This window comes from Meles meles, chromosome 18 (assembly GCF_922984935.1).
Source record: "Meles meles chromosome 18, mMelMel3.1 paternal haplotype, whole genome shotgun sequence".
Taxonomy (NCBI): Eukaryota; Metazoa; Chordata; class Mammalia; order Carnivora; family Mustelidae; genus Meles; species Meles meles.
In genome coordinates, this window is record NC_060083.1 from 29,593,019 (window position 1) to 29,613,805 (window position 20,787).

General features: G+C 43.9%; 1 pseudogene; it reads left to right on the forward strand.

Annotated features, from left to right (window-relative positions):
- The first annotated feature begins 978 nt into the window (after positions 1-978).
- LOC123930037 overlaps positions 979-20,787 on the forward strand; it is a 158,352-nt pseudogene continuing 138,543 nt past the window's right edge.

The following is a 20,787-nucleotide window of genomic DNA, read 5'->3' on the forward strand; positions in this document are numbered from 1 at the left end:
AAAGGGTAGGGTGTCTGCGTGTGTGTCTGCATGTATGTGTGCCTGTGTACGTGTCTACGTTTGGAGAATATCCGCCTTCTGACATACAGCTGAGGCCACGACCAGGAAGAAAACCACAATTATCTAAGAAGTGATTTTGGCTCTGGTACCTGGGTCCACTGTTATCTCGTATCTCCTGACAGGTGCATGGATAGGACGGGAGTGGAGAGTTCATGTGAGTTACTTAGAGGTTTTGATAATATAATCTTTGATTCACTCAGGGGCCAGGTGATGAGGTCTCTCTCATAGGGAAGGTTGGAGGAGACTCATTGCTGGGGTGGGAGGTCTCTGAGAACATCTTTGAGTTCCTGGCCTTCTGTTAGCAAGAGAAGCTGGAAATCTTGTCTGGGGAGTCGGGGGCCCCTCTTTTGGCCTCTGGAGATTCTGTGAGATGACCTGAGACGTGCGCTCAGCTAAGCCACAAAGCGCTCTCTGAGAGTAGAGCTCACGGCTCAGTCAGTGGCCTGGAAATTGATCCCTGGAGTCCTGAGGTCTGAGGGATGACTTTCTGAGAAGGTCATGTGCTACGTGCCACCTAATGGGTATTAAAACATTTTATTTTTTTTCCTTCAAGAGGAGGGAAAATGCAACCAATAGCATCTCTGTCATCATTCAGGTTTTTTTATATGGTACAAAGCCCTTCCCCTCAGCCCCCGACATGGTTTCCCACTCTCTCTGGTGTACAAGACTCGGCCTTTCAGGCACCATCTGCATCCGATGACTGGCCGTCATGAAACACACTTCACCTGGCAACGTCCCCAGGAGACCGAATTGGAGCTGCTGCCAGGCAGAGCCTGTTCGACTCCCAGAAAATCCTCGCCTTTGGAGCAAGAAAGCCCAACAGGAATAAAAACAAGAATTGAGAAAACATTCATTTCTTCCAGTACATTCAGCCAGTGAGCTCAGAGAAGCGAGGATAATTCTCCCATGAGGTGGATCATGTCGTCCCCAGCCCAGCTCTTCAGCGCGGAACGTCACCAGACCATCCATGTGGCCGGTGTGAACTCTTGTAATCTAATTTGGGAAATCACTAAACTCTTTGCATGCTGAATAGCTATTTATATATTATATAAATAAATCTCTCTCTCTCTCTCACAAATGCAGGCCACATGTCAAATTCAGCTTTGCTTTTTACAAATGAATAAACTTAATAAAATAAGCGCTGGAGGGGGTATTTGGAAAGACATCTATTTAAATTTTTATGACACATTTGATGTTAAAAACTAAGAATGGTTAAGAGAAAACATATAAATAAATAAATAATAAATATATAAATAAATAAATCTATATATATATAAATATACACCCACCACAGATTAAACTATATTAGAAGACACAATAGCCAACAGGGGGTATGGAACGTCAAGTGTTTTGTTATATAGCATGGACATTTTATTTTACATATCGTAACATAAAGCCATTTTACAACTGTGAAGTGTGTGGATGCTCTTTACTACTGACTTGTCATTTCTTGGCTCAGCAATGGTCTTAGTGTCCCCTTTGCTGGTATTTTTTTCTGTGCCTCTGAGCATTTATACCATGGAGCCTCTGAGCCTCGAGTGAAGGAATTTAGAACCAACGGAACAATTGTACCTCTGCTTTCATGTTACTCCCCCAGGTGACGGGTCTGGATTCCTGGGCCCACAAAGACCCCAGAAGGGCAAGACAGGCAATACACCAGAATTCGTCCCCTTTTAGTAATCAACACACAACCTGGTGATTTGGGAGAGGTGGTCTTACACAGAAGGGAATTCTTGGTGGGATCTGTGTGGCCTCTTCAGACAAGGAACTGAAGAGCAGGTTGGAGTGAGAGCCTGGGGTTTCCTGGAGAGGTCAGATGTCTGAGCTCATCAGCCAGCTGCACCCCAGAGAACAGAATGAAGGCCTGGCAGAGACCTCTGCTTCCCACTCCTCCGCCAGATCCCTACAGCTTGGCCATTAGATGGAGTGTGAAAAAGAGAGATGAAATTCAGTCTAGTTTCACCCTGTTAGATTAGAAGAGAAGCTGCTGTGGAAAGGTGTGTTGGGTCTCCCTCCTTACAATCCTGCCTCTTGCCCCCTCCCCTTGTGGCTCCTTTTCCAAAGCTGCTCATTGTTACCCACTGTCTGCACAGCAGGCTGGTCTGGGAAGTCAGCAGAAGAGAAAGCAAGGATAAGGGCATTCTTTAAATCCTCATCTTTTTCAGGATGATGAGGTTTCCTGCTGGGTAAAAAGTCAACTTTGTCATCTTTTTTCCCCCCGAGTCCTTCTCTGTGGCTGTAGGGCTGCTCTCTGGGGAAACTTCTTGCTGCGGAAGGAGGCCAAGCTCCTTCTCTCCTTGGCTGTTGGCTCCCATCTTGGGCTCATTGGTCACAGAGAAAAACTTACCTGAACCTGGCTTAGGGTTCAGGGAAGGGGTGGGTTCTGCTCTCACACCCGTTCTGCTTTTTTCTTTCTGGGCGAAGACTGAATTCTGGGATACCCCACACTTTCTAGAACCCCAGACAGAGGGCTGGGAGCTACATGTGGGTTTCCAGGCTCTCTAGACACATAGTTGCCTGAGTCCAAGGTAAAGAATGCTGTCTTTTAAGGAATATTCTGCCTCTAGGCAGCCCCTATCTTCCTACCTGCTTTCTGGGAAGCATGAGGTCCTTGGGCTTTCCCACCTGGGCACGGCTAGAGAGCAGGGCCTGCAGTGGGATTTGTGGAACTTTCCTGCCCCTCTGAATCAACAAGTCAATAAAAAGGGGGCACATGGGATGCCCTGGAACAAAGGGCACCATTCAGTAACGCCAACAGGTCATACATCATCGGGCCAGAAACCTGCCACATGAAAAGTGTCTGCTTCTACAGTGCTCTGCCTGGGAAGGGGGGAAAAAAAAACCCACGATGAATATTCAGCTGTGAGGCCATAGACAGGCAGCTCCCACCCAGGGCTCTGCTCTCTAGCCCAGGTCCGGACACTTGGGGAAATGGGGCTAGGCTCTCAGCTACAACTCGGCTACCCAACTGCCCTCCAACAACAGAAGAGCCTGGCACAACAAAATGGAGAATGAAAGAGAAGCTGGGTCAGACTGACAAATTGTTAAAAAACCAAACCAACTTCCAGTCTTGGCTGGGCCTCAGGGGGTCAAGAGGCCTCGGCTCGCCCCACTAATGGAGCCTGCTGGAGAAGTAGCAGCCCTAGCCTCGCCGTGTCTTATCTTACAACATAAAATTAAAACCCACTTAAAAGGCCGGAGGGCATGTTAACATTCCCCCTGCTGTCTAATTGAAGTAGTTCCCAGGGCAAAGATTTCACTTGAAAGATGTTCCCCTCTGAGCCCAGTTCTCCTGCTTGGCAGGCAGGGGAAGGGAGCCAGGAGGGAGAGACCATCATTTCAAAAGAGCCTCACAAGCTCAGCAGGAAAAGCAAGGTTCTGTTGGCCGTCCCCACCCAGGCAGCAGGTGGCGACAGCAAAGGTTAGATCAGGCTGGGTTGTTTTGTATTTTTTAAAAATTTACAAATTCATTAGCAGCTGTGTCAGCAGAGGCCAGACTCCTGACAAGAAGGCTCGGTAATGATTCAAATATGGCGAGCCCTGCAGCTAAACCTGGCAGTTCCCGCAGCCGAGAGAGTTCTACCCCGTCCCCCAACAGCGCCATGCTCCCTCCTATGCAAATATATTACAGGTCTCTGAGGCATACGGAATCAATCAGGGACATCCTGTAAAGGTGATGAACTTGCACTGGCCATCCCAAGTAATAGGAACCAGTCAGCCTGCAGCCGGCTGGGACTGAAAGCCAAGGTGACAGCTATTAAGCAATTGTGTGCAGAACAAAATGGCAAAGGGGCCGGGTAATCAATTCAATTTCGATGGGCAACCCAAGCAACTGCAGCGGCTGTCATCTGTCGCAGCTGGTTAGAGAGGCTGGCCAGAGCTTTCAGTGCGAGCCCATCAGAGATCAGAAACAGGCCTGGGATGAAAAGGGAAGGAACTGTCTCCTGAGAAGCAGGCGATGAAGGACTCTGTTTTATGTGACTGTGTTCTTCTTTCTCTCCTTGAAGAAAGAGGAGAAAAAAAGCAAGCAGTTTGGAGATTAGATAGTTTTCTTTTCAGCCATTTATCATTATGAAGGAAAGTAGACAGGGCAGGGGCAGAAAAATCTCCAGTGGGATTTCTGCGAAGTCTCACTAAGAAGGACCAGGTTTACACTTTGCCGCTCAAACAGCCCCTGCTTATTACCACAGCCTGACGGGGTCTGCAGAGCATCCAGAGTCCCTCTTCTCTAACAAGGGCAAACAGGTCCCAGTGCTCAGAGGATCACAGAAATTCTCCTGCAGAAACCCCAAACCACCAAATTGTATCATTTGTGAAAATTAAAGCCTGAGTTGGAGTAATGGGGAGAGGAGGAAAATGGGAGAGGAAAAGATGAGACAGAGTTGTACAAAGTCGCAGCAGGTAAGGCCCTAACAGCGGCCGTCTGGTTTCCCTGGGTCCAGGGCAGGGCAGGAAGGGCCCTGGTTGTGTCTGCCCAAGGTCAGCACTGACCCCAGTCTGATGCTGGACCCTGGAAGCCTGATTGAAAATTCAGGCTCCTGTTCAGTCCTCCAGGGCAGGGGGACTGGGGGAGGCTGAGCCAGGACACCCCCAGGCATGGGAAGCTATGACAGAGACCAGCTCTGGGATCAAGGAAGGAATGAGAGACTTGTGAGCTGATGGCAAGGGATGCAGACCCAGGAAGGAGAGGGCCACGCTGGAGCCCAGGGTGGGAAAGAAGCATCTGAGGTAGGGCAAATGGTGAAAGAGGAAGGGCTGATTTAGAAATGGACGGCCCTGGGTGCCTGTGATCAGCATCATTTTAAGAATGGCAAAGGGATAATGAACTTGAACAAGCTAACCTCCTGAATCACCTGAAATGCAAATTAAAGTGATAAAACACCATTTTTATCTAACCAATTAATAAACATTTAAGAAAAGATGTGAGGAGCACCTCTCAATCACTGTCAGTGGGAACACAGATTGCTACAGTCTTTCTAGAAAAAGCAGTTTGGTAACTTGGAGAAAGACTCTAAAATTAGTGTTCATATACTAAAGGAAATAACCAGAAATGTGGACATAGCTTAGTGTTCTATAATGTTCATTATGGTATTATTTTTAATAGCCCAAATTGGCAGAAAGTAAATTATAGTTAAATAAATTATGATATACTCATATTCAGGACTATGATATAGTCATTGAAATTATACTTACAAAATGTGTTTAATGACCTGGGGAATTTATTTAATACTAAGTGAAAAAAGAGGATCATAACATAGAGTATGATCTCAAGAATACCCGGGAATGAAAAAACACTGCTGCAGCCAAACTACAGATCATTAAATGACAATCAACAAGAGAATGAAATATATAAATATATAGCTCCATGATGTATTGTGTGAAAAAATTTTGTAAATAATAGGTATGATTTCCCATTTGTGTGAAATGTAAAGCAAAAAAAAAAAAAACAAAAAACCACATAAAAAAACAACCCCTCTGTGTGTGTGCATGTGTGTGTGCATGATATGTGTGTGTTCTGTGTGTGTGTCTATATGTGTGTGTGTGTGATGTGTGAACCTGTGACATGTGCTTGTGTGTGTGCAAGTGTGTGTGTGGTAGGGGCTAAGAGGTTTAGGAGTAATTTTTTCTGATATTTCCCCCATACATCTCTGCTTTATTTGCCTTGTTAACATGAGCACGTATTACTTTTATAATTAACAGATTTCAGTAAGGAACAAAGAAAAATAAGTTGTGATTATAGAAGTGCCTGGAATAAAAGGAGTCAATGAAATCGTGCCCAAATGCTATGATAGTAACTCTGGGAAGTGGTTGCTGCTCCCAGTCACGTGGACAGAGACTGACCTCTGGGCCTCTTCACCCTACTTGTTACCCTTCTGATTCTCGGGCTCTCGTTCTTAGACACTTTTTCTTCTGCCCGGGCCTGTAATGCAGCTGTTGTTCAAGGCCTGGGGCTTTAGCCATGTCTCCTCACTAGCCACTCTCCCTAGGTCTTTCACCGACATACGCTGACAAATCTCAGGTCTAATCTCCCTTTTCCCTCTCCTGAGACTGTCTCCTGGATGTCTCGTTTAATAGATGTCAGGATCTCCGACTCTTCCGGTTCAATCCAGACCCTCCAAACGTCCTCTTGCCGTCTCTGTTTTGGTAAACGGCACCACCAGCCAATGTCTCATTGCTCAAGTCAGAAACCTGGGCTCCAGTTCCCTACCTGCACATTCCCAAACCCGTGCTAACTGAGGCAGATTCTATTTTCTAAAGCTGGCTTTCATCTGTATACTTTCTCTCTCTGTCATCGGGGCTGGCAGTGTCTGCCATGGCGGCAAATCCCTGGGTCTGGGCTGCCCAATTTTTAGTGTTTGTGTGAGGCCGCAGAGCATAGGGCTGTAGGGAGCAGCACTCCAGGGCACAAAAGCATTGCCTGTGAGGTGATGGCTCTTCAGACTGGGGAGCCAGGGAACGGCCCAGGCAGAAGACAAGAGGTTGCTCAAGCAAGGGAGAGCTGTCTTTGCTGGTGACTGCTTTCAGCTTGGTATGGCCTGATTGCTTTGCTCTGGCCACAATCGGTGTGTGGTGAGCGAGCAGGACACCCCTGCAGCTATTTCTGTAGGCGCACAGGCTAGGCCGGTGCCCCCCCACCCCCCCCAAGCTCACAAGCAGTCTGAGCACCCTCCTGCCCAGCTGGCTTACATTGAAAGTGTGATGCCCAAACTTAAAACTCTCTGTAGTCTTATCTAATTGCTTGTTACAGGGCAAATGAGCCCTGGGAGTACTAGACGCGGGCTGTTTCCAGCCTCCGCCCTCCAGGTCTTTGTATCTCTTTCTGTTTCAGGGATTCCAAATAGTCCCCTCTCCCAAGCCCTTCCATAGGAGACCACTCAGCCTAAGCCAAGATAGGACTGGCCTTGTCTCTCCCTTAGAAAGAGATAACCCCAACAAAGCCAGATAAGAAGCCCCCAAACATGGCTCCCTGCATAAAGTACCTAGGACAGGGTATATGCTTAGGAAATGATGGTGCACCTTCGTCCTTCATCCCTTCTCAGCTTGACTCTCTCTCCCTAGAATACAGGTGCCTGTGAGCTAGGGCAGCCGCAGATGAGCCACTCACCATCCCCCCTGAGTAGGCGAGTTCTTTAGAATGCTCTAATCTGAAACTTCCTTATATTCAAAGCCTAAGGAAGCTGGAGATTTGTCCAAATATAATTTAGTAAAGAATCTGTGGCACTTAGATTTATCATTGCCTCTACCAAACACAACCACTCACCACAGGCTGGCCATGAACTTGTTGGCCTCTACCTCACCGGGCAGGGGCTGGGGAGGTGGGGGTGAGTAGGAGGCCACTGCATTAGGTGTCATCCTATCCATGAGACTGGGACAGCTTGGTCCAAACTAGCAGACTCAGTAAATAATCCAGCTCACTCTAAAACAACTGTTCAAAGTGTTGGGGGGATGGCCCCAAGTCTTCTTGGCTTGGGTGGCAGAGCCTGGGTGTCTTTTCCTTGCCTTTGCAACTCCTGGTCACAGAACTCTTCCTTGAGATGACCTGGAAGAGACTTGATCTGGAGTCACTGTTCTTTACACCAAGAATTCCTAGCTAGGATGGCTGAATCAAGGGCTGGGTCTGTAAAATGACGTTGTTCCATTAGGAATGATGGAAACTATGTGAGCTGCTTTTAATAACACCAAATACAGCACAGCACAGTCTTCCTTCCCTTAGACCCCACGTGCTGACGGCCTGGCCCACAAGTTCTGTGGTCCAGACTCAAAGCCAAGGGCTGTCTCTTCAGGGCAGTTGATGGGCCTGTATTTAGTCCAAACTCGGTACCGAAGGTTCAGGCATTAAGCTATGGCCAGTCACACTGAAGACCTGAGTTTTCTAGCCCCCCCAAATGAGCTTTTGGCATATTATTATCCATGGTGAGCAGTGAAAATAGCTTGGGACTGGGTGTGAGAAGATGCAGGTTCTATGCAGGTTCTGGTCCCAGTTTTGTCCCTTGCCAACTGTGTGACTTGCCCTCTTTCTGAGCCTCCTTTTCCTTCTTCGGCACAGCTCCTCTTAACCCTTGCAGCACTGAAGGTCTATAATTCCATGGATAATGTCTGCAATCATGAATTTCTTAGTTATATCCAGGACTCTGAATCTATAGCAAGACTCTCTCCAAAGAAGGGTAATGGTAGGAAATACAGAAACTTCTTTCTCTATATTTATCTCATCCTTTTCAAATATCTAAGGTCTAGATTAGGACAGTAGTAAATATATATAACTTATAGAAGTAAATTTATAAATAATAAATAATATTTTAGGGAATGTGCTTGACAGCTTTTTGCTGAAGGGAAGTGAGATTTAAAAAAAAGTATGGAGGGATGCCTGAGTGGCTCGGATCATGATCTCACGGTCCTGGGATGGAGCCCTGTGTCAGGCTTCCTGCTCAGTGGGGAATCTGCTTCTCTCTCTCCCTCTACCCCCTTTCCCCTGCTCGTGCTCTCGCCTCTCTCTCTCTCTTAAATAAATAAAATCTTAAAAAAATAAATAAAAATTAAAAAGTATGGAGGCTAAGGGGTGCTAGAGAAGTCCCTGTGAGGGTCTGGGCTCTATGTGACCTCCCAGAGATGGAGAGGCAAAACAAGGCAATGGAGAGAGAATGGTCCTGGAGCCCTTTACTTATTAGCTATATGCCTAATCTCTGTGAGCCTCTGTACCCCTATATGTTAATTAGGGGTAATGAAGTGCTCCCTCTCTTCCAGGTTATAGAAAAGGTTAAATAAGACAATACAGATAAAACTGAACTCAATTAATTTGGTCCCCTCCCCCAACATGGGATGCCAGTCTGCACAGGTTTTATTTTAGATGCCGAAAAGATGTAGACTTTTTTTTTTTTTTTTTTTTTCTGGGAAATTCCTTTTATTGCTTTTCGGGACTTTATTGCTTCTCCTGTCTCACAGTTAAGCCTCCTTTAACAGACGCCAAAGCCTATGAGCAGTTAGGTATAGAGTGCCAAAGAGAGACGGAGGGCCATTCTGGGAAGAATCCTGCCTGGTCTTTCCAGCCCCCTGAGCACCTCACACTTCCAGGGGTTTGGGACTCATCCAGGCTTCAGGACAACATTCAAGGACATTTAGGAAAGTGTATCCCTCCAGCGGAGATACCAGCCATCTTCATGGGTGCCTCAGGAAGCTTGGGCTTTCTGCTCCTTCATTCAAAGCTCATCGCCATATTCAGGGATGCTGGAATTACCCTATTCCTGAAAGAAAGTCCCAACTCTGCCACTATTTTGTTGGAGGTCCCCCAGTCTTCGTTGGCTTTGATTTCCTCTTTGCCAAGAAGGATGAGTACTATCTGTGCCACCAACCTCCTAAGCCTGCTTCATGGGCGATGCCCTGCATGCAAATACTTAGTGAGAAAAGAAAGGGATTGCAATTATTATGTTTCCTGTTGGTCCCATTAGTACCATCCAGGCTCATGTTTGCATTTTCATGAAAAAAAAAATCACTGCTTTTTATAGACTAAGGAGGGGGAACAGTTGGCAAGGTATGGAGCAATCTCCTTGGCTCTGAGAGTTGGATGATTTAGCATCATCATCTGCCTTATCGGTGTCTTTGCCTTGCCTGCGTCCTCAGCTTTGGACGAGGTCAATTTCCAGCACACACAGAAAAGCCTGTGGCTGTGGTCGGGAACAATCGGGTACAGTGCTTCTCTCATGTTGTTGATCCCTTCATTTCCTCCTGCAGACTCCTGCCGGAGACTAAGCTCTAAATTCTACGCTACCCTTTTGGACTAATCATTTGTAACAGCCCTAAGTACCCAGCCCTTCTCTCACTTTTGCTGTCCGGCTACCGCTCTGGATGGCAAGATTGCTAATTGGGACATGATCCCAGTAAAATGGCAAGAAAGATTCACTGGACCTTAAATATCCTACCCACAACTTTACAGCTCAGGCAGCCATGGAGGAAGCATGAGTCATACCCAAGAGGTGAGGCTGCTGCCTAGAGAAGGCCTCCGCAATGACATTTTTCACGCTTTTAATAAACCTCTGTATTATTAGAACCACCAAAGCTGAATTTAATGAAAGTTCTAGGCCCTAAGGCCTGAATTTTTCTTTTGTATTGCAAAACGAAACCAACTGGTCCAATTCAAATTAACCCCAGAAAATACAGTGACTTTAATTGTATTTCTTTCATTCTTTTCCCTTTCTTCCTCTCCCCTTTTCTCCCATCTCTCACTGCCAAATTTTGCTGGCGATTACAATGTATTGGAAGAAAAGGAAAGGGTACGGGAAGAGGATGAAAGAGAACAGAAACATATTCAGAGTCACAAGTTTCTCTATGGGAGTCTTTAACAAAAGACTGATCTTTGTCTTAAATGCAGATGGGAAGTTTAAAAAAGTGAATGAAAAGGCGAAAAATACCAGACCCTCTCAATTTGTACCAGAGACATGAGGCGATTGAAAATGGAACGGGTCTCTCCTCCGGGGAGACCTGCTAGGCATTGCTTGCTGACAGGCAGCCTTGCACCCTGCTGGTGCCACGAACACACAAGGGGTCACTCCAGAAAGAAGAAGAGGACAAGCCCTTTGTTTTTTACGTTTCTAGGGCTGAGCCCTGGGGAACTCCCCCGGGGGCTGGTGGGGAAGAAGTGTGCGGGCTGGAGGCTGTACACCTGGCCTTCCACTCTTCAGAAGCTCTGGCAGCAGGAAATAGCCGGGAGGCAGCTTCCGTATTTGCAGGAGCTTGTGAAAAGACAGCTTTTTCCCCCTCACAGCTACCTTCGTAAACAAATGTTCACTCTCCAGCCCTCACCCCAATTTGGAGCATATTTACCCAATAAGGCAGACCTTCAAATGCCTCCTTGTCCTTGGCGGAGCAGGAAGGCACAAGCCCAGGCCTGCTCACTTAGCAGCTGGAGTGGGGAGCGTGCTCCCTGCCGTTGGTGGGGTGCTGGGAGAGGAGGAGGGTGGCTCCACCATCCTCCCGAGCCCCGGACCCCCACAGGAGCCCGAGAGGTCGGTGAGGGGGACCATTTCCAATGCCCTGCCTTTGGCATCAAGGGGCAGGTGGTCCGGTTGAGAGGGACTGGGGAGAAAAATCCCCGCCCAGAGCTGCCATTGTCTTACCCGATCCCTCCTTCCTGGGATCCGGCTCCACGCGGATTCCTGCAGGGAAGCCCCTGCTTGGCATCCAGGCTGGCCTCAGGCATAAGATCCTAATTACTCGAATGGTATTTGTTTTCATTGCTCTCTCTCTCTTTTTAATGTGTCCAGGTCGATGGCATTTTAATGCCTTATTAAATGGGGGTTTTACAGCAGTCTGTCTGTTCAGTCTCTGGGCCCGTGCCTGTACTTTGTGAGCAGGGATTTTATCTTTCCTGCCGGCTGAAAATATTTTCCGAATTCCCTATAAAAGTTTTCGAGATTTCCTAAGACAAATAGAGCTCCACCAGCTCTAAAATGACCTTGATGCCGTCGGAATTACATTCAGACACATGCTCTCCCCCTCGTTTACACAGAGAACTAAACTTCACTTGTATTTATTCGCTGTCCTCACGATACCAGAGTTGCTCCATGAATGTGCTGGTGCGTGAAAACACAGCTCTACCTGGGATGGCTCCTCAGAATCCCGTCTTTTGCTGGTTTCTTCCATCCTCTCCGATAGCCACCCTAGCTTTGAAGGCAGCTTCAAGAAAGCTCAATAAAGCCTGTCTCTGGATGAGGGGTTGACATAGAGTGCGCAGCAAGCACAGGGAAGGGCAGTAGCCTGTCCTGCAACGGAAACACGACTGTCATGAAGACCACAAAGCTGCCTAGAAGAAAATCTGCCGACTCCTTTTGCTTACTAGCCAGTGTTTAAAGTTTTACGAAAATATGTTGTTCAGAAAGAAAATGAACGGGGCACCTGGGTGGCTCAGTGGGTTAAAGCATCTGCCTGTGATCCCAGGGTGCTGGGATTGAGCCCCACATCAAGCTCTCTGCTCGGCAGGGAGCCTGCTTCCTCCTCTCTCTCTGCCTGCCTCTGCCTACTTGTGATCTCTGTCAAATAAATAAATCTTAAAAAAAAAACAAAACAAAGAAAGAAAGAAAGAAAATGAATGTAAAAAGCCTTAAAATAAGCCACTTAGCATTATGGAAAGAACCAGGAACAGACATTGGTTCAAATCTCATTTCTGGCACAATTTAGCATGTGATTCAGGGCAAATAAAATGGGGGAAATCATCTATATCTGTGTCTATATCTATCTCAGGGTGATCATGAGGATCGAAATGAAGTAATGTATATAAAACATCTAGTGCTGTGCCTGCCAGAGATTGTAAATTGTTACCATTCCTACTTCCTAAGGGTCCTTAGGACTCAGATGGGCAAAAGCACCAGCTGTGTGGACCCTGGTTTTGTTAAGCCTTCTGGAGTGGGAGAAGGGAGGCCTCAGGGACTGGATTCCCATTCCGGGCCAGATATAGCAAAAACCGGTGCAATCAGAATTTACATTCAGATCTGACTCCAAAACCTGGAGTTTTGGGGTCCAAAACCCCACTCTCCAAGTTGGTAAATATTGAGAATTATGTCAGCTGCTTGTAACACAGTTTAAGCCTGAATCAGCCAGATGGGGCTTGTTTTGCTTATGAGGCATCAAAAACCCCTCCAATGCTCACTGCATAGCTACCCAGAAAGCTTAATTTAAATATCTGTTTTGCTGGGTCATTTTTTAGCATTATCCTCCTGGTGGTGTTTCACAAAAAATGCCACATTTAGGGGCGCTTGGGTGGCTCAGTAGGTTGAGTGTCGGCCTTCGGCTCAGGTCATGATTCCGGGGTCCTGGGATCGAGCCCCACATCAGGCTCCCTGCTCAGTGGGGAGTCTGCTTGTCCCTCTCCCTCTACCCCCTCCCCACACCCACTTGTGTGCTCTCTCTCTCTCTCTCAAATAAATACTAAATAAAATCTTTTTTTTTTTTAATGCCAACCTAACATTTAAAACAGACCAATATGCTGGACGTGAATCCATAGGGTTGCCCAGTCCATTCAGCACATTTCCTGCTTATTTCAGGTCTGCTGGAATTAGCATATCACAACAAAAGATGGAAGGTTGCCTGATGCCTACAATTGAAGGGACAATAACCAGGGGTCATGTTTATGCTTCCACAGTTAAAACCTGTCATTTATTTAACTAAGATTTGCCACTCGTTGGGATCAATGAATACTCTCAATTTTGAGGAGTACATGTTACATTCCTTGAAATTCTGGGTTTTTTTTTTAAAGCCAATTTAGTCTTTTAAAAAATTACTGCTTTCTCTGTTTGTGATCTCTGCTTTTTATGTACCTTAAACATATTTTAGAATAATCTCTAGATGATAATTTTGTTATCTGAGGTTCTTTTTTTAACTGATTGATTTTTAAAATTTTATTATTTTTTATTAACATATAATATATTATTAGCCCCAGGGGTACAGGTCTGTGAATCACCACGTTTACACACCTCATAGCACTCACCACAGCACAAAACTTCCCCAACACCCATAACCACACAACCACCCTCTTCCTACTGCCTCGTCTCAGGAACCCTCGGTTTGTTTTGTAAGATTAAGAGTCTCTTATGGTTTGTCACCCTCCTGATCCCATCTTGTTTCATTTTTTCCTTCCCTACCCCCCAAACCCTCCACGTTCCCTCTCAAATTCCTCATATCAGGGAGATCATATGATGATTGTCTTTCTCTGATTGACTTTATTTCGCTCAGCATAATGCCCTCTAGTTCCATCCACATCATTGCAAATGGCAAGACTTCATTTCTTTTGATGGCTGCATAGTATTCCATTGTATATATATACCACATCTTCTTTATTCATTCATCTGTGGATGGACATCTAGGCTCTTCCCATAGTTTGGCTATTGTGGACATTGCTGCTATAAACATTGGGGTGCACGTCCCCCTTCGGATCACTACATTTTTATCTTTAGGGTAAATAACCAGTAGTGCAATTGCTGGGTCATAGTGTAGCTCTATTTTCAACTTTTTGAGGAACCTCCATGCTATTTTCCAGAGTGGCTGCACCAGCCTGCATTCCCACCAACACCAAGTGTAGGAGGGTTCCCCTTCCTCTGCATCTTCACCAGCATCTGTTGTTTCCTGACTTGTTAATTTTAGCCATTCTGATGGGTGTGAGGTGGTATATCATTGTGGTTTTGATTTGTATTTTCCTGATGCTGAGTGATGTGGAGCACTTTTTCATGTGTCTGTTGGCCATCTGGATGTCGTCTTTGCAGAAATGTCTGTTCATGTCTTCTGCCCATTTCTTGATTGGAATATTTGTTCTTTGGGTGTTGAGTTTGATAAGTTCTTTATAGATTTTGGATACTAGCCCTTTATCTGATATGTCGTTTGCAAATATCTCCTCCCATTCTGTCAGTTGTCTTTTGGTTTTGTTGACTGTTTCCTTTGCTGTGCAAAAGCTTTTGATCTTGATGTAGTTCATTTTTGCCCTTGCTTCCTTTGCCTTTGGTGATGTTTCTAGGAAGAAGTTGCTGCGGCTGAGGTCGAAGAGGTTGCTGCCTGTGTTCTCCTCAAGGATTTTGATGGATTCCTTTCTCACATTGAGTTCTTTCTTTCTTTCTTTTATTATTTTTTTAAGATTTTATTTATTTATCTGACAGACAGAGATCACAGGTAGGCAGAGAGGCAGGCAGAGAGAGAAGAGGAAGCAGGAAGCAGGCTCCCTGCTGAGCAGAGAGCCCGATGTGGGGCTTGATCCCAGGACCCTGGGATCATGATCTGAGCTGAAGGCAGAGGCTTTAACCCACTGAGCCACCCAGGCGCCCCTGTTTTGCAATTTTTAAAAAAAGATTTTGTTTATTTATTTGACACAGAGAGAGAGAGATCACAAGTAGGCAGAGCAGCAGGCAGAAGGAGGGGGAAAGCAGGCTCCCTGCTGAGCAGAGAGCCTGATGTGGGGCTCAATCCCAGGACCCTGGGATCATGACTGGAGCTGAAGGCAGAAGTGTAATCCACTGACCAACCAGGCACCTCTGTTTTGCGATTTTGTAAAAACTCATCCTACCCCAGTCTTTATCTTACTGGTCTTATCAGTATGGTACTAGCGCAAAGATAGATGATAGACCAATGGAATAGAACACAAGGTCCAGAAATACACCCACACATATATGGCACCTGAATTTTTTTTTTCAAGTTTATTTATTTGAGAGAGAGAAAAAGCAAGTGTGTGAGTGATGGGAGGGACTGAAGGAGAGAATCTCAAGCAGACTCTCTGCTGAGCAGAAAACCCAACACAGGGGCTTAATCTCACCAACTGTGAGATCATACCTGAGCTGAAACCAAGAGTCAGATGCTTAACCAACTGAGCCACTGAGGTGCCCCTATGATACCCAAGTTATGAGAAACATGACAGTGCAGTAGAAAAGGAAGGTCCTGTGTCAATTAGATATCCATGTGAAACAAAGGGAAGTTTGACCCTGACTCACCATACAGAAAAAATAAATTCCAGGTGGATTGTGATCTAAATATGAAATAAAATATTTAAAAGAAAACAAAGAGGAATGTTTCCATGACCTTGGGCTATGCAAAGATTTCTTAAAGAAGACACAAAAAGCACTAACCATAATGGAAGGAACTGATAAACTGGTCTATATTGAATTAAAAACTTGTGGTCAGGATGCCTGGGTGGCTCAGTGGGTCAAGCCTCTGCCTTCAGCTCAGGTCATGATCTCAGGGTCCTGGGATCGAGTCCCACATTGGGCTCTCTGCTCAGCAGGGAGCCTACTTCTCCCTCTCTATCTACCTGCCTCTCTGCCTACTTGCGATCTCTGTCTGTCAAATAAATAAATAAAATCTTAAAAAAAAGTAAAAAAATTAAAAACGTATGGTCATCAAAAGACAATGAAAGCCAAATACAGAATAGAAAAAAAAAAAGAAAATAATTTTTGGATATATGCAGACAACCTGAAAAAATAAATAGGTAAAAGACTTATACAGGTTCTTTGCAAAAGAGGATACCCAAATTTCTATGAAACATATGAAAAAGTGCTCAACTTCAATAGTGACTGGGAAAAAGTAAATTATGACCATAATACAATACTATTATTATCCAACAGAATGGCCAAAATGAAAAAGACAAACAATACTGAGTGTTTGTGGAACTTTCACATACAGCTGGTAGAAATGTAAATTGGTACAACTACTTCGGAAAATTATTTGGCAGTATCTACTGAATTGTCTGCATCCTGCATGGTTAGGAGGAATGTAGGAACATACCCTATGGCCAAGCAATACCCTTCTTAGGTATATATGGAAAAGAAATATGTGCAGATGCTAACAAAAAGTTAGGTATAGCATGTTAACAGTAGCACTATTCATTGTAACTCAAAAGTGAAAGCAACCCAAATGTCCATCTGCAGTAGAAAGGATAACAAATTGCAATATATTCATACACTGAACTCATATACAGCAATGAGAATGAGGGAATTACAACTTAATGCAAAAGCATAGATAAATCTTACAAACATAATGTGAAGCAAAAAAAAAAAAAAGCCAGACTCAGGTGAGTTCTTACTGTGTGTTTTCATTATACAAAGTTAGAACAGGCAAAACGAATTGGATGCTGTTAGAAGGTAGGATTTCCCTTGAGGCCATGAATAGTGATTAAACGGGACACAAAGGAGGCTGCTGGAGTGCTGGCAAGAGAAGTCTGTCTCTTGGTGTGAGCGCTACTTACATGCGTGTGTTCGTGCTGCTAAAATTAATTGAAGTATACAACTATGATTTATGCATGTCATACTTCAAAAAAGTTTACTTAAAAAAAGTTAACTGAGAAAAGACACTCCAGGGGCGCCTGGGTGACTCAGTCATTAAGCGTCTGCCTTTGGCTTAGGTCATGATCCAAGGGTCCTGGGATCCATCCCCTCCACGAGCTCCCTGCTCTGGGGAAAGCTCGTTCTCCCTCTCTCACTCTCCCTGCTTGTGTTCCCTCTCTCGCTGTGTCTCTCTGTGTCAAAAAAATAAAATCTTAAAATAAAAAAAAGACACTCCATAACCAACTGAAAAGAGAAAAACAAAATTCAGTCCCCTGGGTTTAGTAAGATAGATTCTTTATCTCCAGGCGGTCCTAGCATCAGCTTCGATTTGCAACTCTTGTCTTCAGTCTCCCTGCGTTTTTCATCTTTAAGGATTTTTCTTACTTTCCTAAGACTCAGTTATACACTTAAATGAAAGTTGCTTTGTTTGTTTGTTTTTTATTTTTAAGTAAGCTCCATATCCAGTGTAGAGCCCAATATGAGGCTTGAGCCCATGACCCTGAGATCAAGACCTGGTTTGAGATCAAGAATCAGATGTTCAACCGACTGAGCCACCCAGGTGCCCCTGCTCTGTTTTTGTTTTTTTAATTGAGATATAATAGTCATATAACATTATATTAGTTTTAGGTGTACAATATAATGATTTGATATACATATTTACAGTTGACTCTGGAACAATGTGGAGGTTAGGAATATTAACTCCCATGTAGTCAAAACTTTTGGCTGTAACTTTTGGCTCTCCCCAAACTTAACTACTAATAGCCTACTGTTGATGGAAACCTTACCGATGAAGTAAAGAGTTGATTGACATGTTTTGTATGTTATACATATTATATACTGTATTCTTACAAACAAAGTATGCTTTAACTATAAAGAACAAACTGGTGGTTGCCAGAGGGGAGGTGCACTGCGGGATGGGTGGAATAGTAGGAGGGCATTAAGGGTACACTTATGATGAGCACTGAGTAATGTATGGAATTGTTGAATCACTATATTGTATACCTGTAACTAATATAACGCTGTATGTTAACTGCACTGAATTTAAGATTTAAAAAAATACAGTAAGCTAGAGAGAAGAAAATGTTATTGAGAAAATCATAAGGAAGAGAAAATACATCATTGTACTATAAAAATATCTGTGTAAGAGTGGACCATGCAGTTCACAGCCATGTTGTTCAAGGAACTGTCTTGTGGGAAATGATGACCACAAGAAGTTTAATTACCATCCATCACCAAACATAGTTACAATTTTTTTTCCTTGTGATGAGAACTTTTAAGATCTACTCTCTTAGCAGAGAGTAGATCTAACTTTCTTAGCAGAAAGTTACTTATACTTTATCTTTCAAAAGGTTTTTGAGCAGGAGCATTTTTTCAGGTTCTCTAGGACACAATATTGCCAAACCAGAAATCTTTTATGAAAAGATGTTTGACGGGGCGCCTGGGTGGCTCAGTGGGTCAAAGCCTCTGCCTTCAGCTCAGGTCATGATCCCAGGGCCCTGGGATCGAGCCCCGCATCGGGATCTCTGCTCCACAGGGAGCCTGCTTCCTCCTCTCTCTCTGCCTGCCTCTCTGCCTAGTTGTGATTTCTCTCTGTCAAATAAATAAAATATTAAAAAAAAAAGATGTTTGACTTCAGTAGTCATCAGGAAAATTCAAATTATAACCATAATATAACACTATTACACCCCCACTTGTTTGAATTTCCTTAAGCATTTTTACTTCGCAAGTGACTCTATTCTAATTAAAGCAGGGAGCTAGGCTTAGTCAACCACGCAGCAAAAGAAAAGTGATTTAGAAAAGTCTTGGGGCACGTGAGTGGCTCTGTTGGTTGGGCATTCCTTGATTTTGGCTCAGGTGGTGATCTCATAGAGCCACGAGATGGAACCCCAGGTCTGGCTCTGTCCCCAGTGGGGAGTCTGCTTGAGATTCTTTCCCTCTGCCCCTCCCCCTGTTTGCACGCGCTCACTCTCTCTCTCTCTCTCTCTTTCAAATAAATAAATAAATCTTTTTAAAAAGTCTTAAGTTAACAAAGGATTCTGCAAATATCACTCTGGATTCCTCTGGATCTTTTTTCCCCAGATTTATTGAGAAATAATTGACATATAGCACTGTATAAGTTTTAGGCATATAACATGATGGTTTGATTTACACATATAGTAAAATGATTGCCACAATAGGTTTAGCTATTGTTGTATACCTCATCCCTAGTATTTAATTATCTTGTAACTGGAAGTTTGTACCTTTTGACCACTTTTCTTCAATTCTTTCTCTTCCCACCTTCTACCTTTGGTAACAAGTCTGATCTCTTTTTCTATGAGTTTTGTTTGTTTGTTTGTTTTAGATTCCACGTGTAAGTGTGATCATACAGTATTTGTCTTTCTCTGACTTAGATGTACTAATTATCTTCTTTGTTGTGCCTTGCTTCCTTATGAGTTAGATGTACTAATTATTTTCCTTGTTAGCACCCCAGGCAGCAAGATGAGGAGAGAGGAATGACAGGAGAGTGGAAACTCTGGTTTGAAAGAATTTGCTTTCACTTTCCCTGACCTTAGTCTGTTTGAGGATGCTGGTTCCTACGGTTATTCTAGTGGATTTATTTTTAAAAGGTCTTTTTATAAAATGTGCTCAGTTGAAGCAAGGAAATTGAATAGGAATGTGGACACTAAATCTTGTGTTGTGGAACTATTAGTTCTCAGTGGGGGGAGGTACTCTAATTTTGATATAGTGATATTTTTTCATTAGTTCACAAAGTGGTTGTTTTCTCTGGTTAAGTCTCTACTTTAAGACAAATTGAAAAAAAATGCACAAAAACAGCATGAATCAGATAGTTTAAGCCTTTCTAGTAAATTTCAGCTAAGAAGCAGAAGGGAAGACATGTCCTATAGTCTAGGAGCTTGCTATTTGACTGGGGATTCAGGACTAGCCTACATGCAGCAAACAGCAAAAATGTGGGATATAATTACCACCCATAACATGGGCCCTAAGCAGGAAGTCCCTTTAACTTTTTTCCTCTGCACTTCCAAACATAGCTCTTTCTTTATTTGTTTTTATTGTGCATGATATTTATTTCAATATTTTCCATTATATTTTCTAAAAGGTTGTTTCTAAGATGTAATAGGAAAACAGTTTTTATTTTATAAATGGGTACTATTACTATCTTGGTTCTAGTAGCTTTGATTCTCTTAGATTTTTTAGTTACACGATCTTATTTGCGAATATTGATAATATTGCAAATAACAAGCCAACCCCCCCACTTCTTCCCTCCTTTCCTTCCTTTCTATCTTATTAGGCAGAATTTATGTCAACAACAATGATAAATAAGTGTAGTGATAGTGGACCTTCTTTCCTGACCCTGACTTCTATTGAAATCCCCTGGTATTTTATCCTTATGTTTCTTATATAATACATCTGATTATTGCATCTGTCCCCATTTATACTATCCCTTCTAGGAGCCTCATTTGTCCACTAACTTCTAGATCTATCATGTGGTATCTCATAGTTTTCCTCTTTTCCTTGGTATTCTGCGTGATTTCTTTTATAGCTTAACCAATACCTTACACACTAATGATTTCCAAATCAAGAGAAAAATCACTTCTGTCCTGAGCACTAACATCTGTATTCCTATTCCCTTCTGGGTATTGTTACCTGACGGATACTGCAAGCTTGATGTGTTCAAAATTGAAATCCTTTCCCCACAAAAAAGCTCCTCCTCCTGTGTGCCCTAAGCAGAAGTTGATGATTTACCAATCACCTGGTCATCTAAGGAAGAAAACTTTTGTCTCCTTCCTTTTCCTCCTCTCTCCTTCTTATATACTGGTGAAACGCAGGTGTTTTTATTAAATGGGAGTCAACAGGGTTGGGAGAGCAAAATCACATCATCTCATGTGTAAGGCATTATGAATGATGTGGAATAAGATCCTCACATTTGTAGTGGTAGGAA